General features: G+C 43.6%; 1 protein-coding gene across 3 annotated transcripts in view; it reads right to left on the reverse strand.

The window, feature by feature from the left end:
* SEMA3E (semaphorin 3E) overlaps positions 1-15055 on the reverse strand; it is an 885350-nt gene that overhangs the window by 84775 nt on the left and 785520 nt on the right. The window lies entirely within an intron of this gene.

Below are 15055 nucleotides of genomic sequence, written 5' to 3' on the forward strand. Positions count from 1 at the left end.
AGAAGTGGCTTGCAAATCCCTTTGCTTTTCGAACCAGCCAGCAGACGCCAGAAGTACTAGAGCAGGAGAATCCTTAGAGGTAAGCGCACTAAGACCGGGGAAACGCTATATAAATAACAAACAGAAAGAGAGAATATTTCTTTTTCTCTTTCCTTAAAACTTTAGAATACTAAGACAATGTTAATTTGTTGTTGTCTTACTCTCTTAGATTTCTCAAAACCCTCGCTTTGGGAACGTCTTCGCATCTTAATGTCTTCACATCTTGAAGCTTATAAAGAGTGTCCCCTGCCAGCCATACGCCAAAAGATAGACTCAGCTAATCTGCTGTAGTTTCACACTATAAAATCAACAATAGAAAATCATCATTTGTATATCTATAGCGTAATTCCAAAAGGTAAGAAGACCCCCTGCTTTTTCCACACAAAACTATTTAAAGAAATATCTTTAAACTAAAAGACTGTAAACATTGGTTTTTATGGTCTAGGTGTAAGGGGTAAGACTTATCATGACGTCCTGAGCGTTTCCTCCAGTATCAGCATTTTACACGACCTCAAAGCTAAAACATCATTCGTGGCGGTAAGAAACCAGGAATTTAATCTTCAAAACTCTATTTGATAACATTTTTTCTAAACCCTGACTCCATGTTCCAATATTTCTTCTATTATAGAACTTTGGTTTTAAAAGAAAAAAGTGGTTATATATCTCTGAAACGTAGAATGGGAAGTGAGCAGTGAAATCTTCAAAAAAAGGTAACGCGTGAATATGCAAATATTACATCGCGTTTATGCAAATTAGGAATTCCACTTTGGAGTAGTATATAGCGACATGATGGAATAGCTACAGATACAATTTTGTTTTTGTAGATTTCACATACCGAAACAAAGAGTCTTTTGAGGTGCCTCATTCTTCGTGGTTATTGTGAAGACTGAATGGCATATAAGAAGCCACTCCAGGTAAAAAATGCTTCCAATCTCATTAGGTGATAAAATAAAAAGTAATAGAACAAAGGATAATTGGTTGTAACAAAAAAAGAATATGGAAACAAAGTAGTCAATGAAAGTTAGGATCATGATACTAATATGTATTAACAAGCGATTGAAAAAAAGAACAATCACGAGTAAACAAATAATATCCAATTGTTTTTTCACTATGACCTTTCAGGCTTGATGAATATCGACTGTTTTTTAACCTGATATTGCAGAAATTACAGCTATCTAAGTGATTTTGAGTTCATCCTATATATAATGGTGAGTTACTTTTTAAATTTATACTGAACGGAAAAAGTATCTACCGGAAGCAGATACAAAATAGGTTGTTTCTATTAATAATATTTTACAAATTAATAAATGTAGAATGATTTCACAATAGATATTAGGGAATATGTAAACTCGTAAGCAGACCATCCTTAGGAGATACACCAGTTACAAGAAATAGAAATATGGTTTTATACCTCTAACAACTTTACTTCTTTCTATTATTTTTCTCTCTCTCTTTTTTAAGTACGATGTAAAAATCCAAAGATATGACTATTTGCATTTGAACATGATAGAAAGCCTGATTATGATGGAAAGCCTTAAAATGTTACTATCTGCATCTACACGTTATTTACTAGCTAAACATGTGTTTAACTGCCTTTATCAGATGTATTGAAAAATTCTAGATATATGTATAATCGCTTTCTGATGCCAAGCTTAACTATAGGGATTGTGTTCTTAGACTCCTGTCAGGACCGCTCTTTTGGCTATCTTCAGTGGAAAAATCATTGATCAGACGTTTGTACCTGGCTAAAAAAAGAATACCTGAAATTAAAGAAAAAGTTAATTTTTTAGATAAAATATAAGAGAATAATGCACTATAACACAATGTACGATATGTTGAGAAAAGCTAAAGATGTTATGTTCTTTTTAGAAAATTTGGCTGCAAAAAATATTGTCCTGAGGAAGACACTACGACGTGTCGAAACGCGTTGACAGACTACAGCCACGCTAATAACATATAGAACTCCCTCAAGCCTTTTTTAAAACAAATGTTTCATTTTTATCATTAACAAAAATCTTTTTATTGTATCAATTTATCTTGTATACATGATGTATGTGTTTAATCTCTTTTTATCAATATAATTAAAAAAAACTTTTTACAACAGTATATTTTTCTGTGTTATAGTTCATAATTTTTTGCATAATTTTTGTCTTTAAATAGCCAGTGTTTGTCTTGTAATTTGGCCTGGGTTGATACCTTCGCATTGATTTAATGCATATTTATATGTCATCGATTTCACCGAAGTCCTTAAAATTTTAAAGGTGAAATAATGTAATTTCTCCTTTTCGATTAGCCTATAACATATAATATGTTGTTAATTTGCCTTAAAGCAGCCATGTTTCTAACAAGTTCTGAAGAGGGATTGCCTTCAAATTACCACTGTAATTTTAATTTTCTGAGTCTGTATTGTAAATTGCACTCTAAAGTTTACATTAAAACCCTCATGTTTTTTTTCTGTATAAATATAGTGATAGTTATGTGCATGTCACCGAATCGCTCCATATTTTGTTTTGGTTTCATTATTAGATTTTGTAATAGATGGCATACCAGCAAACTCTAGGCTAGTTCGCAGATCATTTTACACGTTTGTGCATACACACTTATGCTTTTCTAATAAAGAGTGTGCGTGTCAGAATCACCAGAACTTACCCCCAGATGCATCAAGCATACATTTTGCGATTCCTTATTTGCGAAAAATAAGGAATCGCAAATAAGGAATCGCAAAATGCAATGCATCAAGAAAATGCTAAAAAAATTGCGATTTCTTAAAATTCCTTAATTGCGACTCGGAAATTGCGAGTCGCAATTAAGGAATACCTCCCCATTCATTCCTATGGGTCTAGAGGACCATAGGAATGAATGGGAAGACTATCTCAATTTGCGAATCGCAAATAGCGATTCGCAAATTGAGATTGCGATTTCAAGGGTGCAGGGGTGTCCAAAGGACACCCTGTTGCACCCCTGAAATTGATCTGTGCACATATGTTGCGCACACACATGCCCTTAAAGCATGTGTGTGCGCAACATGAAACTTTGAAAAATGCACTTTTGTGCATTTTTCAAAGTTTTTGCAAATTACTATGAAGTTGTACTTCATGGTAATTTGCGTGCCCTATTAGCAAAATCGCTATTTTTTAAAGTTTAATGCATTGCCTTTAAGGAATCTCAATTTGAGATTCCTTAAATGTAAGTAATCGCATTTTAGGGAATTCTCAATTTGCGATAAAAATACCGGTCGCAAAGGGGCAGATTGTGAGAATCTGCCCCTTTGCGAGCAGATTTTTGTTTGATGCATCTGGGCCTAATGACCAGAATTTAGATGCCCACAATGCGAGCTTTTCACAAACAGTATATATGAATACTTCGTTGTCCATGTACGGAAGCAAACATTGATATCTGCTTTCAGCTTATCCTAACATATTGATTTCAAAGGAAGATACACCTTTGTGTCCACCTGTTTGGCTGATTGTTTTGCCTAAAGTGTCAGTCAGGAGTAACCTTTATTTTGATGAAACAGAGTGCCTGAGTCCTAAAGGATTAAACCCTTGTACACTTGCTCAGAATGGCAATAGTTGCCATCAATATGATTATGGAGATATTATCCACCTTATACACTTCATGGCATGACTAATGTAGGCCAAAGAGGCATGTGACATTTTCATTGATGTTTCACCACTGGCAATCTCTGAACTGCTAAAAGGATTCGTTTTCAAAACAGAAGTCAGCTGTGTAACAAATCTGGGATCCTATACTTTTGTGAATCCAGACAGTTGTGGAAAATTAGTGCGTTTTGGTGAACATTATCTGCGCCATCTTGCCTCCTCTCTGATGCCACACTTTTGTCGTGCACGCCCGCCATTTTAAGATGCCCCGATCAGAACAAACCCTTTTGCATGCCGCTGGCCCCTGACATAGCCCTTTGCCTTCGCTAAGCCCGCACGCTGACCACCCCCTGCTTGCACCTGCCTTGAGTCATAAACCCCTCTTCGGCGCTGCTCTGCCCCAGGCTCTCATCCTGTTCCCAGCGCGACGCCTCCCTGCTTTCCTTTCATGATCTCCGGCCCTTAGATGCAAACCCCTTTTTTCCCCATGTGCCCGTTTTGTCCTCCCCGTTCCCAAGCCGACACCCAGCTCTGCCGATACCATCCTTGCCCCTCCCCGTACAATAGAAAGCTTCCCCCATCAAAGAATCCCCGGGTTGATCAAAGCCCCCACCCCATGAGATCCGATCAAACTCCCCACATTCCGGGAATCGGCGGATTATCCAGCTGCGCGATGCTCATCACCTGTTGTGACTAGGGTGGGGACTTCAACTGTAAATGTGTGTGGGAACGGGCCCAAAGGGGAGTTCCGAGAATGTCTTTTCCATACATCAAAGCTTTAAACATGTATGTGTAATCTGCAATAAAGTCATAAATGTAGGTATAAGAGGCCAGGCCTCAGAAATACAGTTAGAGCACCTCAGAACGATACCTTCTGTCCGTTTCGTTGTGTTCTCCTCCGGAGAGAATAAAAAAAACCTTGTTTCCTGCTTTCCAGTCTCCAGCGCCTGCCTCTTCATTGATTTTTAAATAACTAGAGGGTCACAGAGGCAATACCGCCGGGCAAATATCGATTGTCCCCGACCCGATTGAACTTTTTACAATTGGCGTCCCAAGCGTGGGGCCCATCAGCGACTCGTGGATCCAGTGGGAGAGGTCCCGACGACAGAGTGAACGACTGCAACGATCGGGAGAGCTCTTGCCCAATAGACCCTCGTCTGGCAGCCGATCATCCGAACTTCACTAGTTCCGAACAGACCTCTCTCGAGTGATCTACGGTCCTGACTGGGAACCATCAGGAGTGCCGTGAGAAATACGAGAAAAAGAGGACGATCGGGCGCTGGATTCGGAAGACAAGAAACTGTCCACATGGTCCGGGTAAGGTCGTGTTGCCACGACAAATCGAAATTTGTTTTGATTGCTTGATTGTTCAAAATACTAGTATTGCTTTGTTTATTTTTATTTAGAGATTCACTGTCTGCAAACGGAGAAGCAACAGGCTCTCTCTCCCTTTGCAAGCAGTGGAGGATAGGTAGGGTAGCAGCCGTGCTTGTTCTTTTTCTCCCCCACTCAATAATTGCTTGAAACTGAACTGTTGTTCACAAAACTATTGTTTCCTGGAGATTCCCTGTCTGCAAGCAGGGAAGAGACCACCCTTTTTGCAGACAGTGAAAAGGGTAGGTGACGCAGATCTTTGCGGACCTACTCATTCTCCCCATTGTTATTTTGTTGGTCTTTTGATTTTTTGATCCATGAGGTATTCACTACCTGCAAACAACGTAGAATAGAAATATTCTGTCTAGTCTTTGCACCTAGTGATAAGATAGGCAGTGCTGACTTTTTAGTCCCTCGTTACGAGCCGTCATGTCTGTCTTCTCCCCATTGATAAATAGCCTGTTTAACCCGGACCGGGTGTTAGAGGTGGACCATATAGCTCCACTAGAAGGCACCCCTAATAAGGACATGTTCATAAACTATGGGTTAGTCACCATAGCTTATAATAAATTATGGCACAGGTATACCGAAGATAGCCAAGACAAACAGTGGCCACTGGCAGGATCCTTTGACCTTGATAAAATAGAAACGTTAGAAATAGCCCTTCGAAATAATAAGACGACGCCAATTATGCTCGACAGTCTCGGTATGTGGCGCAGAGAGGCTACGAAACGACAGAGAAAAGACGAGGATAAACCAAGTAGGGAAATATACCGACAGGACAACCCCAGGACACCGCTACCCACAACTTATCCCCCGACACTACGCAAAGGACGACCAGACTTAGGGTCAGACCAATGCGCTTTTTGTAGGTATGTCGGACACTGGAAAGCCCAATGCCCGACTCTACTGAGCGTGAGTAAAGGCAAAGGGCCGACAAGAACGACAGACCGACAGTACGAGAAAAGGCGCGAGACAGAGAAGAACCCGACTTACATAGACAGACCAGACAGAACCACCACGTTTGATTATGCCCGATGGCACAGATTTCGCCAGGAAAATCTCAGCGGCATGCTCAAGTTCTCCTAGGTCGGGCAATGTCAAGACGGGAACCCAGCCTCGTTTAAAATTCGCAGACGGGAAGAGATAATTATGACCAATAACTGTTTTTATATTTGTCTTGGGTCTTTGTATGTCGTACTTGTACTGTCCCCCGTCTGAGTTTGTGTGTATGTAATGTACAAATCTGCGTCATCCCTCTACACGTGTTTCCGTGTTACTCGACCCCTGTTAGCAGAAACTTAGCATAAAAGCAACCTGGAAAGAAAGAAATGATAAAACAAAACCCGTAGACCATTAATAAACTTGAACTTTTAATTTAACACAACAAACAAGGAATAATAACGATAAACTGTAGAAAATGAAAGTCAAACAGAACATTCGCCCCCCCCCCATTCTGGAACCTTCCAAAGTAGGGCAGGGTTACGGCTACGCCCAACCAACGGCAACCCATATAAGGCGAGCCCCGCCGCCAACTCTTGGTCAGGAAATCTTAACGTATGGGGGAGCCGGAGGAGAGGCAGGAGCCCGCAGCCTGGGCATTTGCAGGTAGTCCCGCCACATGTCTCCTTGGCCGGCCGCAACGGGCCTGGAAAGACTAAGGTAGTCCCGCCACATGTCAAAAGGAGAACGAGGCACCTCTTCCTTTTCTCTTCCGTCACAGCCGCAGCAGTCCTGGACGGCGGGGTGTCCTGCACGTACCTCCACAACAATTTGTCCAAGTTGGGCTGGGAGGGAGAGGCGACGCGGACGAGCCTCTCCCACCTCCACCGGTAGGAGGTTTCCCAGCCCCCAGCCCGACGCCGAACACCCCCAGTCAGGCGATGGTGCCCATACTTCCACAGCACCGGACACACCATGGTGGCACCCCAGTACTTGCGCAGCACCGAACGTACAATGGTGGCACCCCAGTATTTGCGCAGCACCGAACGTACAATGGTGGCACTTGGGGAACACCGGATGTGGAGAGGCCTTCATGCGGGGCGATGAAAAGGAGCGGCATGGAGTGCACCGGGAGAAGGAGACGATGTGAACGAGTCTCCCTCGCCCCCCAGGTGGGGGCATCACAGCTGCACCCCAGCTGAACGTCCCGCTCTCACAAAACAGGGACCTCTTCCTTTCACCCCGAAGGGTCTCTTCCATTCTTGCAAACTCGACGAGAGTGGCCCCTGTAGGGCCTCAAAATGGCGTCTGGATCCGCTGGAAGGCGGGCCCCGGCCACTAGAGTAACTTTGGCCAGCCATACAACTCGAACATTTGTCCCATGGAGCACGAGCCCCCATCTCCGACAGCATCTCCGCAGCCTTGAAGATCATACAAAGGTCCCCGGCGGAACCTTCGGCCTTTGCAGGTTCCCGGTAAGGGACGGCTGCCTTGATCGCCAACGAAACAAACATGACATTGCCACACCTTCTGTTAGCGTGAATTCTAGAACTGCCGAAAAGGACTCTGGTCCAAACTGCCAGTAATGGAAACATTTCCCCCTGATGCTGCTTCCGGACTGTGCCGGCCCCGCCCAAAATGGCGCTGGTATCGATCGGAACTTACGAACACCTCGTGGTGTTCCTTCGCACTAATATAAACTTGATGTTCTGAGATTTTATATGATCCTTTGTACACTTGGCTAGAAAAGACGAAGAGAACTCACTCGACGAATAGTGTGAAAAGATCCCCGTTACAAATGTTGATTACGAATGTACAATGTATTATATTTTTATAACTGATGTAAACCTCATTTACGATGCACACGTACGGTATGCATATAGGAAATCTGATTACAACTGTTATGATTATGTTTCTAAATTATGAAAATATATGCCCCCGAACCCCCAGCCAATTAATAGACGTTTTAGTCTCTTACAAATGAATGAGTAAAACTTTCCGATGTTTTTATTGTTGCAAACGACACCCCCCACTGTACGCACTTTAGCCATTGCCACGACCGACCAAATACGACCACACCCTCCTAATCCATATGCTGAAATGAATTTGCAAAATAAAGTCTTTGAAACTATGGACGGGTATTGCATGCTTTATTTTAAAACAATATGGGATGGGTAGGAAAGTTCTTTTTCTGTGCACCCTACTCTGCTCTCTCTTTAAGGTTAAAGGAAGATGGTTGCCCAGCCCTGGAGGACGGATCGGATCGACAACACGACACTCCGCCTTAAAAGTACGCGACTGACTCATGAACTCTCGCGTAGAGGAAGACCGTGACTTCCAAGGATGGGTAAAACGAATGGTGTAAATGAGGGAATGTAAAAGGAGGGTGAAATGAAATAATGTAAATATTGTAAAGTACAACGTTCCAAAGTAGCAGGGACCCAAGAACCGAAGAACTTTAGAACGCCACGGCGTTGAAAGAGGTTTAAGGATCCCGATAGTGAGATATATCCTTTAACTAGATACCTCGCACTAGGCACCTCTGGTTTCCTTTTTATGTTTCCCCGCACACGCCCTACATGAACACACTACCCCCCCTCGACTCCGAAAACCATATCCCCGGGGACCCTGCCCCAAGGAGGAAAGACGAGTAAGAGGTAAGTAAAGGACTTATGAATCCATGTATTTGAATGCGCGCGAATGCTGTCTCCCCCACCCCCCCCCCTTTTTTCCTCCCTCTGCAGGTTACATCAGAGATCACAGCCAAGGTGTGGCGAAGATCTGAGACCTTGCCATGTCTAAATACACGAAACGGACTAGCGCCGCAGGGTGGTGTCTAAGCACGCCTGCAATCTACTCACGTATCGAACAAACCCGAAAAATTAGCACAACCTGATAAAAAGTGATCACCCTTAAACCAGACCAGACGAACGAACCCATGTCACGTATGATGCGAAACTGTGAGGGAATGTGTGTGTGTGACTGAGGCGTTGACCCAACTGGTCAAAGGACCGAGAATGCGAGAAAGTGCGACAAAATGGTACCTCCTTTTTTCTTCTTTCCTTTTCTCAAAGCACGTCCCCTCTACCCTGTCTAATGCTCAAACTGCATGATTACAAGATTCTAACGCGGACTCGTGAATACCCTTTACTGTGTAATGCACTAAATAGCCTTTCTTGAATGCACTGCCGCCCTCTCTGTTGCATGTGTACTATTTAGCCTGCCGTTGCACTCTCTCTCTCTCTCTCTCTCTCTCTCTCTCTCTCTCTCTCTCTCTCTCTCTCTCTCTCTCTCTCTCTCTCTCTCTCTCTCTCCCTCCCTCTCTCTCTCTCTCTCTCTCTCTCTCTCTCTCTCTCTCTCTCTCTCTCTCTCTCTCTCTCTCTCTATTTTTGCACTACCACTCTTCCGAGTGGTTAGCCCCGAAATTGGCAGATTGCCACCCCTAGCACACCACCTAATTGGCTTCAAATACCGTCAGTATTTGCACAAACGCTTGTCTTTAATACAATCACCCTGAGGCCGCGTCATTACCTCTCCTTTTCCGCTAGAAGTCAATGAACCCAGGTTGGGCCGTAAGGGAAAGGACAGGTAAGGCGACAGAGGTTCCCTAATCTGGCCCGAAATAAGGGAACTACATGTCAACGGCTCCTATAGTATAAAACAAGGACCTCAGAATACGCGACCCTCCCCTCCCCGAATCGTCGCAATACCCAAACCAGAAAAACGATCACCCCCGTTACCTCCCCTGTCTATGTCCCTGGTTGTTTCCCATAAAACCCCTGTCCTTCCTAGAAGTAACCGGGCTGTAAAAGGTTACGTAGGACCCAGAATGATGTTTTACAAGGTTAACAGACTAGACCAAGGTAAAGAAATCATCAAAATGAACCCCGCAGTAGTTGAAAAACAGGATGCACCGATAGAAAGGAAATGTTTAGCCATGTTCGTCTCTCAGCAAAATACCTGTGTAGTACCATGTTGACGACTCACTGTACCCTTTTGTAAATGTGAAACTCTAGAGAACGGCATATCTTTGCCAGATTTGTCTCCCGAAGGTGGGTTACCATCAGATGAACTGTCATGCCTGTAATAAATGATTATGAAGGAAAGTCATAGTAAATCCAACAGGTCCGCCACCGGTCATTCATATGCCAGTTGTGAACGTTAAATATAACGGACATTTTCATTCTTTGCCTGGAGCTGGAAGAGAAATAGATTTTTTGATTATCTTCATCTGCAAATTTTCTAAAGACTGTCTTTTCAAACTTGTTTAAGGGTACTGCTGTTGGAGGAGAGAAGGACCGGATGTGGGAGCACGAGGCCCGACTGCAGACTAAGGGACACCTGCGACATTAGCCAAGGCGAGACCACGACTGAAAGGAGCTGCAGGACGAGGCACTGTTTTCGACAGCATGAAAAGAAAGGGTCGACCTGATGCCCCTGCTCGACGTCCAGTGCCTTTCGACAAGTCCCCGCTCTCTGAATTCCGTCGCACGCCCGCCCATTTGAAGTCTCTCGTTCCCCTAGTTTGTTCCCAATTTGGCCTTGCTCCATCCCCCTTTTTCCTCTGACCTACCCTATGGACTGTTTTGAACGCTCTTCTTCCATCGGAACTTTCTGACAATCACCTCAAAGGACACAGGGCGAAAAGGACCTTTCCGACCAGAAACGCGAGGAAAGGGTCGTGCCCTGCAACGCAGAACTTAGAACAGAGCTGGACTTGTAGCTCCACCGCCGGTGCTCAACAGCGCCAACGAAAGACCACAAAGAACAATGAGAACTCATAAAACTTCGAACATTCGACATCCTCAACCACCGTTTTGCTACGCCTCATTTCTCTCCCAGCCGCCATTGTATTGATCCTGCTCCAATCCGAATCTGAAACATGTATTAACCTGCCAGTTCACGTTATGATATGTACTTGCTGCTCGCCGTTTTTGTATTTCATTCCTATGACTTTCCTGCTTTATCAAATAGGTGCACCTCCTAAAAAAAAAAAAACTAGAAACCTCAAAATGTATTGTTTACAACTCTTTTCCATCTAGGGTTCCTACCGTTTTCTTTCTCATGCTCACCACAGTAGAACCGAATAGAAAATGAACCAGCAAGATGTCTTGAATATGTTAAAGGGAGGACTGTGGAAAATTAGTGCGTTTTGGTGAACATTATCTGCGCCATCTTGCCTCCTCTCTGATGCCACACTTTTGTCGTGCACGCCCGCCATTTTAAGATGCCCCGATCAGAACAAACCCTTTTGCATGCCGCTGGCCCCTGACATAGCCCTTTGCCTTCGCTAAGCCCGCACGCTGACCACCCCCTGCTTGCACCTGCCTTGAGTCATAAACCCCTCTTCGGCGCTGCTCTGCCCCAGGCTCTCATCCTGTTCCCAGCGCGACGCCTCCCTGCTTTCCTTTCATGATCTCCGGCCCTTAGATGCAAACCCCTTTTTTCCCCGTGTGCCCGTTTTGTCCTCCCCGTTCCCAAGCCGACACCCAGCTCTGCCGATACCATCCTTGCCCCTCCCCGTACAATAGAAAGCTTCCCCCATCAAAGAATCCCCGGGTTGATCAAAGCCCCCACCCCATGAGATCCGATCAAACTCCCCACATTCCGTGAATCGGCGGATTATCCAGCTGCGCGATGCTCATCACCTGTTGTGACTAGGGTGGGGACTTCAACTGTAAATGTGTGTGGGAACGGGCCCAAAGGGGAGTTCCGAGAATGTCTTTTCCATACATCAAAGCTTTAAACATGTATGTGTAATCTGCAATAAAGTCATAAATGTAGGTATAAGAGGCCAGGCCTCAGAAATACAGTTAGAGCACCTCAGAACGATACCTTCTGTCCGTTTCGTTGAGTTCTCCTCCGGAGAGAATAAAAAAAACCTTGTTTCCTGCTTTCCAGTCTCCAGCGCCTGCCTCTTCATTGATTTTTAAATAACTAGAGGGTCACAGAGGCAATACCGCCGGGCAAATATCGATTGTCCCCGACCCGATTGAACTTTTTACACAGTGGCAGTACAATGCCAACTGTATCCCCCTACAAATGGTGACTTTTGTCACCCTAATAGAATGAGATCACCCTGTGCTGCATCTTTCAATAGAATGTTTTAACATAGCATATAATACACCAAATTATGACAACACCAAGGGTCATTATTACCGGGTTTAATGCCTCTCAACGTACTAGCCACTGAAGGATGGAAGGATGAGTTGCATATCTCAGTACTGAATCTGTGGTCTGCAGGCCCCTGCAGATGTCAACAGCAAGCAGTTCACTCACCGAGCCTTGTTATCGGTTATTAGTATTGCAAACTCTTACAAATGCATAAGTAAATAATAAAGTGCTGGAAATATATGCAAGAGGCGAGCTTATTTGACCATATCTTTCTCTAGTATGGTCTGGGCTATCCTTCCATTTCATGTTTTCAATGTATATGGACACAATCACACGAGTCACATCCGTTTTAAAATAAGTAGACATGGCCATGTATTTAGAGAACAGGACCATAGGAAATCTGAAGCAAACAAATCTACTAGTTTTCTTTTAGACGCATTCTGTTTATTGATTGCACAAATAGGCACACGTCCGTTTTAAAATCAGCAGGTCAAATAGTAATTATGGAAAACAGTGTTATTACTATGGCATCGCTTAAAGTCCATCCGAACAAGCAGTAGTTTAGAACAGTATTTTAGCGATGAGCATGTTTTTTCTGATATCCATCTTCGGACTCTGCAATTGGGCTTCACAATGCATTAAATAATGACAAGCTCTTCAAATCCTGCCTTTTTTAGGTTTGTCGTGCAATGTCACTTGCATCAATCGTGGAGAATATATTGCCTTCTATAAATACCCAGTGGGGCTGTGGTTCTGCATCCTTCAGCAATTAGCTTTTCTGCGTTGAGGCATTGCCAATCACATCTTGGATCAGCTCACAGGTCCATTTTGGTTTTACCTTCCTTCTATTGGCTGTATGGGTCTATACTTCTGCCTCCACTGGACTGCACAAGGGACTGTTTTACATGTAATTTGTTGTCAGATGTTTAATTATCCCACTATCCATGCACGGTATACGTACCTCAGTCCTGGTTTTGTCATTGTTTTGCAATGCTGCAGGCATTTTTTTTTTTAGAGTTGTTGAAACAGTCAAGTCAATTGGCTATGTTAATGCTTGTTTATACTCAGGCCTCAGTATGTGATGTAAACTTCCATAATGTATAAAGTCTCCCTCAGAGTGCATATCAGTCGTGGTTTCATTCCAGAGTGTTTGCAGATCTCACTGAATGCTGTTCCACCCATAAGGGTCACCCATATCAATACAAGCATTTGCAATGTAATTGGTCTTACCTATGGAACCTTATATGTATTTAGCTATGCAGCACATTAACCTGGGTGCTGAAACACCTACTGTTCCTTAACATGCAGGTAAAGTAAGAACCAAACTGCGGAACAAGTCAGGTATGGGAAGGTATGGAACACATGGAGAGAAATCCTACCTATCAGCAGGAAATTGTGTTGTCCAAAGCTGTTTTTAATATAAAATCAGACCCTTTGGTGGTCATTTCACTGAAAAACCAAGATTTGAAAAAAATATAATTGTCTACGGGTGCTTGTTGAATACTACTAGGGTATGCTAAAGTGATTCTTGTATTTTACTGACCTCTGCTAGTCGTTTTCTTTCAAGAAAGTTAAATAGAGAAGGTTGCCAGAAAAATAAAAGTAGAATGTCCTTAAGCAGAACGCAATTTTGGTATTTTACTGACATCTACTGGTCGTTTTCTATCAAGACAGTTAAATAGAGGCAGTTGAACAGAAAAAAGACTAAAGCAGACAAGTCCTAGGGCTGTTCTCTAGATCCCACAAAGTACATACAACAGATCTTCCAGACAGTGCAAGCGCTGCCTAGGCTCGACCTAAGCAGCAGGTCTTTTCTGTTGGGGCCTGTTTAGGATGAATGTGTTTGTTGGACATCTCACTGTTATATCACACATGCTATAATGTTAAAAAATACTACACAAATGCAAATGACTATTTCTTAAACATCCCATTGTTTATGGTAATTTCCTATTTGAAGTACTATACAATGAAATCTGCAATCATTTTATACCAAATGACTTGTTTTCCTATTACATATTAAAACAAGTTTTGTTTTTTCACTGCTTTGAGGTCAGAGCATTGAAACGGTGCGCCCTGAAGCACCAGCTCTAACTGATAGCGATACACTCCCGCCTTCCTGAGTTATCCAGAAATGCCAGGGAGGCAGAGGAATGATGCTGGTGCTAATTTGCCATCAACCACAATCTCTCCAGTCAGGCACGAGCCTCTGGATATCTCCGCTAATAGGGAAATGCAGGCAGCACTGAAGAGCCAATGAGGTGCCAGCCCTCCATTCTCAAAGGGAGAGGGTTGATCGGGGCTTTGGGATGGGAGGCGGAGAGGACACTGTGGGAGGTGGCAGGATGCAAGTCATTGCCTTATCTCAACATTTGGACGGCATCTGGCAGTTCCTGAGTGGCCTGGGAAAGGAAGAGGCCACCAGGCAATTCTCTTTTTAAATATTGGCTTGGAGCTGGAGGGCGATGTAATCGGTTGACAAAACACCAAGGGGCATATTATCAAGCCCATTATCGCCGCTTTAGCGGCCGTTTTTGGATGAAAGCAGCGATAATTTTATTGCAGTATTATCAAAGACACGCTAACAGGCTTTAGCGCGTGTTTCCTTTTGCTAGCACCCGATTTACTAACGCCTTGCATCGCATCACTAATGAGATGTACAGTAGGCGTTCCTCACATAACTTCATGGGAATACATCGCTAACACAGCTTTGTGGTATTTACAACGATGCCCTGGACCCGCATAGTCACAATTAGATTCGCGCTAAGACCCCATTAATGCTGGAATCTAATGTCTGCAAAATTCCTGACTTAGCTATGTTATCCTACGGGAGGTGGATTGTCAGGCTAAGTCCACTATGTCGTATTATCAAGGATTACCTATCGCTGAGTTTTTATCACTGGATTTCATGCGATATTCACGCATTTCACCGCTATTGCTGGATTTATTATCGCGTTGGAGATAAGCGTTGATAATAACGCGCTATC

The sequence above is a fragment of the Lissotriton helveticus genome, chromosome 1_1 (assembly GCF_964261635.1).
Source record: "Lissotriton helveticus chromosome 1_1, aLisHel1.1, whole genome shotgun sequence".
Taxonomy (NCBI): Eukaryota; Metazoa; Chordata; class Amphibia; order Caudata; family Salamandridae; genus Lissotriton; species Lissotriton helveticus.